Source organism: Haemaphysalis longicornis, unplaced genomic scaffold (assembly GCF_048455015.1).
Source record: "Haemaphysalis longicornis isolate Haplotype H1 unplaced genomic scaffold, Haemaphysalis longicornis Haplotype H1 scaffold_13, whole genome shotgun sequence".
Taxonomy (NCBI): domain Eukaryota; kingdom Metazoa; phylum Arthropoda; class Arachnida; order Ixodida; family Ixodidae; genus Haemaphysalis; species Haemaphysalis longicornis.
The window spans coordinates 7,477,985-7,490,245 of record NW_027526233.1 but is presented as its reverse complement, the minus strand read 5'-3'; positions in this window follow the sequence as shown (position 1 = coordinate 7,490,245).

The window sequence follows — 12,261 nt, the reverse complement described above, 5'->3', positions numbered from 1 at the left end:
AGGACATTGTTACATTTGTCGTTACATATATTCAGCAGGTGGGTTCTCCAAACAAGGAAATAATTCTTGTTCAAACCTTCAGAACATTCCGTTAAGCAAGAAAATTGTAAGTTTTCATCATTCTGATCCATTTTTATTCTCTGACTTCTCGTGTTCGCCGTGCACTCACAGGCCAGTAGTTCCCACAGGCGCTTGACTGGCAACCAGACTTCGTGTGATGTGGATATGATGGAGTAAATGCTGAAGCTGTTGTGCGTGAGTGATTGTGATATGCAACAACTTTGTTTAAAACACGGAGCACGAACAAGACAGGAGGGGAAATGCCGCTTCCTAGCGCAGCCAGGCAACGTGATAAGCGCTTGGCGATTAATTGTGCGGCCGCCGCGTTCGGCACTTCACTGCGCAGCCCAGTAATGAATTGTGGCAGCTGTCATTTCGTCCATCAGGGTGCCGCTACCCCCACCTTAAGTTTCGCCGTCGCAGCTACGGACTTCAGTTTTTAAGTCCGCTTTTCATTGTGGCAATATCTGGTCGCTCGCCTACGCTTGCCCGGTTCCCCTCTTCCTAGTAATTACGTTTAATCGCGGCTATCGTAAACAACGGTTTTGGCTGTTGCACGCGAAATTACAAGTGTCGACAGCGGTCACTTGGTTGTGAGCGTAACAAAAATAAATTGACCAACTTTTAATCTCACGATGAAAAACAACAGAGAAGCAGTGTAGACAAAAGGAAATATCGTTAAGACAGTTGCTTCAGACCCAAACACACTCGCGCGCGGCGAGGAGAGGGGCCTCCCCAACAGCTCGCTACCGGCTTGGTTTGCCCGCGTCTGATCGGTGTTGGGAACTTAGGCTTAGAATCGCTGCGGATATTTGATAGCCGCTATCTCTGCAACTGTGAATTACAATCCATGGCACAATTTTTCACCACACTAACATCCACTTTCTCGCATGTGGAAGTTTTTTCCGCGATCAGATTGATATCAAAGAGCGGCAACAGCTGTTGCTGCCGTCGTCTGGGCCGGTTCGAACCGCTTGCAGTGCCGTGCAGGCAGTCGGGCCAACGTTGGTCGTGCCGGCGTATTTGCAGGCACGGCAGACGTGCGCGCCGACCGTTTCCGAGTGCTGAAAACGCTTTACGATTGCCTGCTTTATCCATTGTTTTGGCGGACGACGCGCGGAATTTACAAATTTAGCACGGCTTTTGTCGTAGTTGATCGGGTGAATGATGGATCGCGAAACGAGCCGCTGCTGACGGGCAGTCGCGCTGATTGCGAGAGCGACGCAAAGAACGCAAGCACCTCTTGGGGGCAGCTTTGGGACGCCGGTTATTTGAGTTCCTTCGCCTCCTAGGCTCCGAACGCCAGGTGATTTTTTTTTTTCGCCTCCGCTGATGCGTGCCGCCACGTCCGAACTGACTTGTGCGATTTTGAACACTGCGGCTGCGGAAACTGCGGTTAGCGCGACCGAACTGAGGTGGACAAGCTCAGTTTGCGCTAACCATGGTTAGCGGGGTAACCGCAGTTTCGTCTGTCGTGTAACGTAGCAAACTGTGGCTTTGTATAACCGCGGTTTGCTTAACCGTGGTTAAACAGTGCCCGTGTATTGCTTATTGATCATCGCGCGTTGTATGGCGGCGGACGCGCTCTCATTTGATTGCAGCAAATAATTTTAGTTCTAGCAATACCAAATATATGGATAGGGGTACGAAGTGCGTACGAAGTGCCTCAAACCCCACTGTCTCGATCGTAATCACGTACCTACGCACGCGCTAATATGGTAAGCGGTTGCTGTTTCTGCGACAGCAAAAAGGGCAAAGTTGAAAATGTTGGTCAGTTAGGCGCCTTGATTTTGTAATAACGCATTTTTCCAAACTTAGTGCAGCTAGGCCAAGGTATCCCGGCCTAGAGGAAACCCCCCACCAGGCGGGTGCCCAGACATGTCTCGCATAAATAAAGTTTTTTCCTCCTCCTCTGCACGCAAAGCTTTTCTTTGCTTCACCGCACAGCACGCGCGCGCAAACTGCAGTGGCAGCACCGCTTGGGTCCAGCGTACCGCCCGCCAGCGACACGTCAATTGCAGCATGAAAGCGCTGTTCACAAGTGAGGTTCGATTGCCTGCAGCACATTTCAGCACATTTACGCCACTCCGGCGCGCGTGACGCTGCTTGACAGCGTGGCTGAAACGCTGCTAAGCAGCACAAGCGGCTTTCAGCGGGGCCAGCAGCGCAAACCATCGCTTTCAGCGGATTTCAGCACAAAAATGGCGCTGAAATTCACTGCCTTTTCGGATAGGGTAGGTTTCGATTTCGATCTCGTATTTTGGCTTAGACTGTTTTTTGGGATTCGATTTCCAAACTGGGTGGTTTTTTTATCCCCCGTAAGCTTCCATGGTGCGCAGTGAAGCGCGCAATCGGAAAATGTTTAAGCCACGCGAGAAAACTTGCGTCGCAGTCGCATGTACCAGCTACAATCGCTACCTCAATGTGTGGGACGAGTCGCCATGCGAGCCGTATTATCCACGATGGCGGAACCAGAGCTAAACCGTAGCGGCGATTGCCTTGCGCCGGATGCTGCAGCTTCGAACTTATTTACAATTGTGTTAATATTCCGTTTGATGGGGTTCTGTTAATAATCTCATTTGTGGTTAAAATTGCGATGTCAGCCTCCAGATAGGATGTGACAAGAGGAGGGGGTTTTGACAGCATGCCGGGGGCCGCATAAACATTTCCCGCGGGCCTCAGGTAGCCGACACCTGGTACAAAGGGTTGCTGTATAAGTAGAAGTAGAAACAAGACCGCCAAACCACTTAAAAACGCGTGAAAGAGCTTAGGCGATGGAGGTCAGTCATAACACCGCTTTATGGGCTACCTTTCGCGAACGTTGGCACACAATATATAGTCGTCTGATAAGTTGCCCTGTACAGCGATTCTCGAAAATAATTGCACACTTGGCAGCAAAAGCCTTTCTGTTGCTTGCCGATGCGCTCAGGCCCCGTGGAAGATCAGGGCGAGAAATGCTGGCCACCGCTCTGTAAAGCGTGTATACCCGAGTTTTACTCAGAACCAGTACACTTTACCAGTGAAAGAAATTTTCATGTCCGCGTCCGGAGAAAAGCAAGGCTAAATGAAAGAAATTATTGGCGGCACAATGAATCGAACCTGCACCCGAATAGAGAAACGGAGCTACAGCCCTTCGTCTTACCGACTAAGCTACGGCAACATGACAAGACAGAGACACAGAGGACCCCAACGAGCACAGCGGGGTGCCTACCACCTGCCCTCATTCGAAACCCTCGTGTGAAGTGCAAACCGTCTAATGTTAACGGCATTCATGCGGTTTGGGTTAGCGGTGAACGGAACAGCGTTTGGAAAGGGGGCCGACGCATGATACAAAAGGGGTGCAGGTGGAAGCCATAGCCGTGCGTGCCGCCCTTCGCGCGACGCTCCTCTCCGTTTTGTTTTTCCCGTCGCTGCTGCGTTCGCTAACTCGGTTACGAGGACGCCGCTACCACGAAACCCAGGTAGCGGCTGCCAGAGTCTCTTTGTAGAGCCACGTGTATGGATTCAAGTGACGTCGCATGGGCAAGTGTTGTGGGTGTCGTTTAAAGCTTTGTCGTTCAACCAGCTACACGGTGGGGGCTGAAGCCAAATATTTTCTTTGCGCTCAATACTCGGGACGTATACGAGCAGTGACAGCAGATTTAGGAATCTCGAACAGTCCTTGGTATATTTAGTTCATGTCTAAGTATTCTTACAAATGTTTTTTGGGGGACTAGGTGGTTGAATCTATGGGAGACACACAGGCAGACAGCTAAACCAAGCTTACTTAGGTAGCTGACAAAAGACTATTACCGTTAGAAACTTCTGGCGAACACTTTCATGCTTCACGAAGTCCACCAGGCAAGTTGCAGCTCTAGCGCGTTCTACAGAGGTCGGGTTTTTCCAATCAGTCACAAGGAGTCCGAATTAGTTTTGGCGAGTCTCCGACAGCGGCTACGGCGTCTGCTACATAGCTACTTTTCATACTTATAGACACCATAGCCTAACAGCTTATGGTTCAGGCGCACTCGGCAGCCCACAAAATGTTGAAAAGAAAGCTACCTCCATCAATGCGTTCTGCCAGTGATGCAATATGGTGCGGAGACTTGGCGCCTTACTAAACAACAGGAAAGCAAACTTAGGTTAACTGAACGGCAATGAAAGGAAGGATGATGAGGTGTTGCTAAGTGACATGAAACAAGCTTCCTGGGTCAGGTAAAAACTGGAGTAGAAGATGTCGTACGTAACCTCAAGAAAAAGTGGACTGCGGCTGGCCATTTCTCAATCGGAAAGGGCAACCGATGGAACACCACGCAAATAAAGGTGCTCCCGAGAGACGGTTCTAGAAGAAGGCTGGGTCTTCATTCGATTAAAGAACGAAATAAGCAAATTCGAAGCAATGAATGAGCACACTGTGGCACCGCAGGTCTGAACCGGAAGGAAGTCAATGCTAGAAGCCCTTGTCGTGCTGTGGACATAAATAGGATGCTGCTGCTGATGACTACGAACAAATATTTTCGCCGCTTCATATAAGTACATTTTTTGTAATTGAAAGCGATCATACGGAAACTCACAGATGGCGAAGGACAAGAGAGCTCCACCCGAGCTGGCTTCCCGTTTCCGCATAGCGACGGGAATGTTGCGACGCCAGCCATTCCTGCCCGATTGGCTGCACAAGGCTCGGCTGCGCATGCAGTTCGCCGAGCTGGCCTTCATCGACGCCGAGGAGTCACCACTGGCTTCGTGGAAGGCGTTACTGGGGGCGCTGCAGAGAAACGCACTGCTCAAACTCGCAGACCGAGGTTTCGAGACATTCTGGCAGGTAGGCACAAGAAAAATTACCGTTAAGATCTCACAAAAAAGGACGAAACGGTGCAGCTGTAGGAAACGAAATCAAGAAGCACCCCGTTGTGTCATTGAAATGCAGGAAGTTATTTCTTTCCTTTCGTCTACTCCTCATCGCGGTCTACTCCTCAACCGCTTTCCTCAAGTAATGCAAAATGAATAAGCTTCAGCGTTAGATATGTTGCTCGTATTGGCGGAAGAAAAATCATAATCGTACCATCGAGAGGGCTCAGGTGGTGCGCAGAGTAAATTTACAAAGTGGGGTAACAGTACTCGCCTTTAGTGATCGCTCGTCTTCTTTGATAAAATATGACTAATAGGAGACCATTTTCATCAGCCTGCAGTTACGGAAAATAGTTCTGTGTCAGGGGAATGATGAGGCACGCGCTCTTGAACCAATGTATTGTAATATACATGAGTGATCATTCAGCGAAAGCAATGCAAAGAGAAACTAGGAGGCTAAGAATAAATCACCAAGACATGATTCACGGCTAAGGTTTACTACCTGTAAAATAAAACTGGCCTCTGGAATCTCTCGAACTTTGGTGAGACTGCGTAGCTCGGCGATGACGGGTAATCATTCCAATGAGTGGTCAGATTACCTTTACTGACACACTTAAAATTACCGTAAAAAGTCAATAGGATCCGGAGGTTCAGAAAAGTGGTTAGGGAATTTGGGCCCTTTTTATTTATTTGATATTTATTTTAAACCTGGCATGGCGTGAGTGATGCAAGCATCCGTTTCTCTTCTTTCTATGTTTTGGAGGTAAACGCGGGAAAATAAAAGGGTAAAGGGCAAGGTAGTTGGAAGGATTGCTTACTCTATATGCCGCCTTAAAATTTCGAAAGCATTTGCTCATCATGTAAGTCTTGCGTCAGCTATATGCGCTGCGTTAAAACCGCGTTTCATTACGAATATTTGGACAGAGTAGTTAAAGGTCAATCTGGTGTCTTTTATGTACCGTTTATTCATCGGCGCTTTTTTTATGGCTTCAAGGGCTAGCAACTCGCGCTATAGAAGCGACGTTACAAATCAGATACCAAGAACAGACACAACACACTGGCGTCTATGAACCTGCTTGATTTTTCCCAGCTCTGCTTCTACTTTCGGACGCGTTCAATTTCCGCGCACAGCCAACCGGGATCATTACGGAATCGTTACGTTCATCGTTAGCATATGTGGCCCGCGCAGCACCGCGGTCAGGACGAGCGACCTGCAGGACATCGAATAAACAGCCGAGAAGTGCAGTTTGGAGGATTCTAGCTTGCTACAAGTAACATTCAGCCCCAAATATGGTGCTGTAGAATATCACGCGCCGTGGTATCTTCGATGGGAGTGGCAGGAGGAAGCCTCGATGCCCGACGAAGGTTTCTTCCGCATGTCCGTATGGGGTAACGCCTATGCACTATATGCTGTGTAATGGGCAAGTGACCTGCAGGACATCGAATAAACAGCCGAGAAGTGCAATTTGGAGGATTCTAGCTTGCTACAAGTAACATTCAGCCCCAAATATGGTGCTGTAGAATATCACGCGCCGTGGTATCTTCGATGGGAGTGGCAGGAGGAAGCCTCGATGCCCGACGAAGGTTTCTTCCGCATGTCCGTATGGGGTAACGCCTATGCACTATATGCTGTGTAATGGGCACCTAAAAGCGCTGTTTGGTTTGGGGAAAAGATCCTGCTGAAGTTACGTTGGGCACAGGGCGCAGCGCTGAGGGACACACCGTGGCTGGACAAGGACGAAGGGTACGTGGCTGTCCCCCCAGCGGCCATCGAAGCAAGGTACGAGTGCATGTTACGGGTTTTTTTGGCCTCATTGATTTTCATTTCAGGAGTCGCCTGCGGGCTGTAATAGGCCGGAATAGGCCGCGTACAATGGAGGACAGGACCTGGCAAGAGTGGAAGAAATAATCGGCAGTGCGTTAGAAGCGCAAGTAATTTGAAAGCCGGGCTCAACATTGGCGGCAAGCTTTGAAGTTCTGCAGTAATTTCGTTTGGTATACTTCCCTATTTGAAATCGCGCTTTTATATCAGTGTTAAAATTTCGGAAGAATGTCACTGTGAATAAACTTCCTGAAGAAGAGCTACTACTTTTGAAGTTGTTCATTCCAGATAAGAACTACTTCAGCTGCACAATGACAACTAGGGTTGCACGTTAGCACTTCTTGCGTGGGGCGATGCGAAATCAAAGATGTTCAATCAATAACAACAGGGCATGGTGTGCCGCGTAGAGCGCCCTGGCTCAAATTTGACTACAGCGCCGCTTGCTGAGGGGCGCAGCAGACCGTTTTTCTGGCGCTTTGTTTATGGGTTACGCGCTGTGGAACGCACAGGAGCCAAAGGAAATGCACGCGTGCGTTTCTGTGGCGACGTCTTTTTCGCTGTATGGGCCCCGTACTAGCTTGCCTGGCAACTGCTGCGTTCACCACTTCGTGCCTTACTGATGTGTTTTGGTCTATGCCTGTACTGTGGGCTGTTCACGTTCGTGTCCTGGCGCTGGTGTTATCTTACCAATTACAGGATATGCGGCGTGTGACGTTTGTTTGCGTAGTACTGAGCGTTGAGCTCCAGCAGAGCAGCTTCTTGACAAAGTCTTGGCTGTGCTAGAAGTCCACAAGGAACCGCATAATTCATTTGGTTGAAAGAAAAAACAAACCAGCAACAAGAAGTAGCGAAGTAAATCCTTATGCTCTCCGAAGCTACGCGGGAGGCACACAAGCAAATTTATACTTTCACTTCTTTCGCTACGCAAAATTAACAACACGCTATCCTGAAGCGCCTACAACTCTGTCAACTTAGCGTGTCTCAAAAAATCTAACATTGCGCGTCAGCAACGGCAAAAAACGCCATACTAAAACTCCCAACTAGGTCTCTGAACGGCCACTACCGGTCATCATGAGCTCAAAGTAACGCTGGACCTCAACATATAACGTTACGGCCCCCATGAGGTCTAGCGTCGCCCACCGGCACCTATTGCAAGAGGCTGTTGCGTTGTAGGAGGGAGGCGGTGAGACACATTGAACAGACCGACGTTAAACTTAACATCACACTTTGACATCTAAGTCTATCAACCGGTTACACAGCTCCATATAAAATGGGCACGATTTTTCTTACCTTGACATTGGCATTTTTGGCAGCCTTGGAGTGCGGCGGTCACGTAGCAAGTTAGATTAAGGCTTGGTAAACAAGAGAATTACGAGACCGCGGGATATCGTGCCCATCTATCCTCGGGGAAACGCAGCTTTAGAAACTTGCTTGTCCAGAATCAACAAGTACACCGGTTCCAGACAGCAGTGACCGCTTGCCTGCCAGTGGATGTATTACGGCTGGGAACATACGTGAGTGGTAGAGTCTCTGGATAAAGAAGCCTAAAATGTAGCTGGGCGTAACCAGAGCGCTGTGTTGGGGCATAAGACACTGGTGGTCACGGGGTCCGATCGAGCGAGACAACGGGTGCTCGGGCGACATTGAAAAGCAAAGCGTTTTAAATACGCTATACAAGGGATGGGTCTGCAGCGAAAGTGGTGAGGACGGGTTGTGTGCTGCACACAATGCGTGTAGCGCGAATATTAGTTAAGAATAATTCCACCACATACTAAGACGGATGAAGGGTCAAGTGACTGTAGACGTATTAAATCGCACAAGGCTTGATATGGGAGGGTTGAGGGCATCAGGTCTAAAGTCGATAGGTTTACAGTGGAGCCGACAAAGTGGAGGTAAGCGGTGTAGCAGCAATGAGTGAGTGCTGTATTGCAATCGTAGGTCGGTATAACAGACAGAACTCACTCAAATTTAATCACAATTTTTCTAATTTATGCTGTACTCACTCAAACGCAGATTCAAAAAGCTCGTCGGTTCTAAAAAATTCACCCCACCTCCCCGAAAGGAATCGTGAGGAAATGCGAATGCATTTCTTTTGCGCGAGAGTGCGCGGAATTTTTAATTAATGAGGAGACGGTGATTTGTAGCGCAACCATTTATTTAACACCACGCGGGAGCTCCGGCGAGCTCCCGCAATGCGAGTGCCCTCACACGACCGAGCGCGCTCCTCCTCTCCACTCACTCGCCGCTGATCCGCCCGCACCACCTGCTCCAGTTGTTAGGAGAGAGGAGGAGCGCGCGCGCTCGCAGCTGTTGCTATGGGAGAGGGGGTGAGAGCGGAGAGATAACACCTGCGGGCGCGTGGACGCCGCACGCCGCCTGACATGGCTCGACGAAGAAATGCATTCGAATTTAAAATCACCCGTTCTGACTCAAAACATACTTATTTGTAATCGTAGTCACTTGTACTCAAACTCATTTTTCCTCACAAGTGCTTGTACGCAATGTGTACTCACGAGTACTGAGTTCTTCTCACTACTCACTTCTACTCATACTGAATTTGTACTCACGAGCACTCGTGCTCATCTCTACTTACTTGTGCTAAACTCATCTGTACTCACTAGTAATCGTACTTAATCAGTCCTCATGAGTGCTCAATCTGTACTCATGAGTACTCGAACTCAGTCTGTACTCATGAGTAGTCAATTTGTACTTACAAGTACTTAAGTTATCTGTAGTGTTAGATATAGGCCAAGTCGGGGCTCGAATAAAATACTAAATAGAAAAAGTTTGAAATGTTTAATTGAGTAGAAAATCTGCGGTTACATATAGATCAGCACAGATGATCACGGGAAGAAAACGTCTAACGCGGTGTACTGCCGTAGGGCGACTCACTGCACGAAGGCATGCACACGTGAGAGAGCAAAACGGAACGTAAGCACACCAGTGCGTCGGGCATATCCTCTGGTTCTCAGGAATACAAAAGTGGCCACGTATCTGCTCCTTTCGTTGCAAATGTCATCAAAAGACGATAGTCTTTGTAGACATTTCCCCAGGAAATACCCCCCTTTGCATTCCCGCTCACTTATTATGCTGTTCCTGTTCCGTCGCGCTCATCCCAAGGTAAACACACTCTAGGTGTTGTCAAGGCGATTTGAATTTACCGCGGTCCACTGCTACAGGCCCGGTTCCTCGATGCCAGCGCTGCAGTACGGCGGAGACGCGCGTGAATCGAGGCGGCCGACTTCAAGGTTTATACAACCGCGCTGCCGTGCGCCACGTGCGTTCCAAGCAGACAGTGTAACCTAGCTAGTGGAACATTTTGTTGCCGTTGCCGCGTGATTTCTCGTATGCCGCCAGGAAGTGGCGCAGGCGGCGGTTTTCCGCAATAGATGTAGAATATCATTTGCTATGGAAAAACCAAGCATCCATGAATTTTTAAATAAAGGAGCACTGTAAATATCCCTTGTGTACTAATTTCCTGTTTTATATTTGGGTGATGTATTGTCCTTGTTCAACAAAGTGAACAAGTATGAACATATAAACCAGGCAGAGACGTTTACATTTGGCGGTTAGTATATAAGACTATTGCGAACTATCCATTTTAATTTGGCCGAGGGGCTGAAACGAGTCACAGACAGAGAAGCAGACATACAAACAGACCGACATTTCTCGGTTTATTGAGCGCAAGGAAGTCTATTGTCTTTAAAAACGAAGTCTGGGCCGCGTCGGGTTCTCCGGGGCTGGAGACTTCTCGGCGCGGCCGTGACCGTAAATTTGGGTTTTCTACGTGTCTTCGTGAGCCAGCTTTTGTAGTCCGTTTTCGTTTTTCGGCGCGCTGATATTCCGAAATCGTGCTCCGAATCCGAATTGAGCCTGCCCCCAGGCACAATCAAGAGACCATGTAGATTTCAGTCCGTTCGCATCCTGATCACTGTCTGCTTATTCAGTAGCTTGGTGCTCTGTTCCGGATACTGGGAACTTCATTAACACTGCGTTCGCTTTGATACGGTTCGGTGACTTACAAATCAGCTTGACTTTTTTCCGTACGCTGGAATTCACTTCGTCAGACCTGAACTTGACAGCGTTTACGGCGTCGCGTTACTCACGTCGCTTGTATTGGCGATTGTGTTGATGTAGCTCGTTTCGTGCTTGGTGCATGTGGGAGCATAGCCTGCGTAGGTGACCGTTTTGCCCGGTGGCGAGCTGCGGTGTGCAGGGATGGCATAGTACGGCGCCTTGAGGACGTTGCTTCGATTTAGCTGAGCCTTTCGTATGGTGTGGCAGCCGTTTGTTTTTTCGTTGAGAGTAATGCAGCGTGGCGGTGTTGTAGGGTGGCGTGGCTGATCGGCCAAAATCGCGCCCCGGGCTCCCTTTGCCGTGGTTGTCTCTGAAGTGAAGTCGTTGGGGTGTATAAGTGGGCCCAGTTCGTCTCGTCCGTTTGGTCCCACATTCCTATATGTCGTAAGCGTGACTTCATCGGTAGGCCATTCGATGCATTCGTCTGGACCGGGTTAATTTGTTGTCTTCTTGCCATGTCCGTGTCGTCGCTCAAGATCTCGTCTTTTTCCCGTTGTTTCGAGAATGACGAGGTCGGTATCTCTCCGGTACAAGCAGGCTCGAAAGCGTTCCGTTCGTTCCGAGCCCGTTTGCTCGCGGTTGCGTGCTCCCGTACGAAATGGTATTTGTAGGGTGAATGTCCGTCGGAGTAGCGGGTGCCGGGGTTCTTGTGCGTTCCTGCTCGGACGTGCCGCATGCGCTGGCCGCGTTCTTTGGCTGTACTGGGGTTGGAGCAGCGGGTGCCGGAGAGCTCGTACGTTCCGGTAGGGCTGAACCGCCTGCGCTGGGTGTTTTGTTGCCTTCGGCATGGTTGATTTCTGTGGTTATGACATTCGCTGGCCAAGTCCAGACAGCAGTACCGGGAGCGGACGTTGTCGCGAAAGCTTTTCCTCCGTGGGTGCTGGATTGGTCACGTTCCGTGCACTGTGCATTTCGTTCGGCGTGGTCAGCTCCACCGGTGCGGGTTGGATATCGTTCGTCACCTCTGGTGCGGTTCGTGCGCTGTGCATCTCCTTTGTGGCAGAAAACTGTCTGCGAATCCGCTCATCGAAATCTGCGCGAAAGGCGATAGTCTTCTGTAGCCCCCGCCACGGAACGCTCCTGACAAGGTGCACGTGATCGTGCGACTCGTGAAGAGCGTCTGGCAATATTTAGGCATGCGCGTTTTCTTGCGCCCGGCTAGGAGCTAGTAAAAATATGAAAAAATAATGCGCGCATTACAGCTTTCGCCCCGTGAGGAGCGCCCCAGATCGGACAGATCAACCTTCGGGTCTACTTTTTCCAGCGTTCGTGACGTCACTCTCCCGTGCTGTACCTGTTGCCAGTTCACGTGCGTTCGCGCCTGAAGTGGGGAGCACAGACGCCGAGTAAATTCGCGCTGCAGGTGCCGTGTTCGTGAAGGCGGTTTCAATGGGTGCTCGTGCGTTCTAAAGTGCTCCATAGGCTGGAGAGATGTGAAAGGCTCAGGACAAAACAGTGAGGGCCTGCCAGTCATG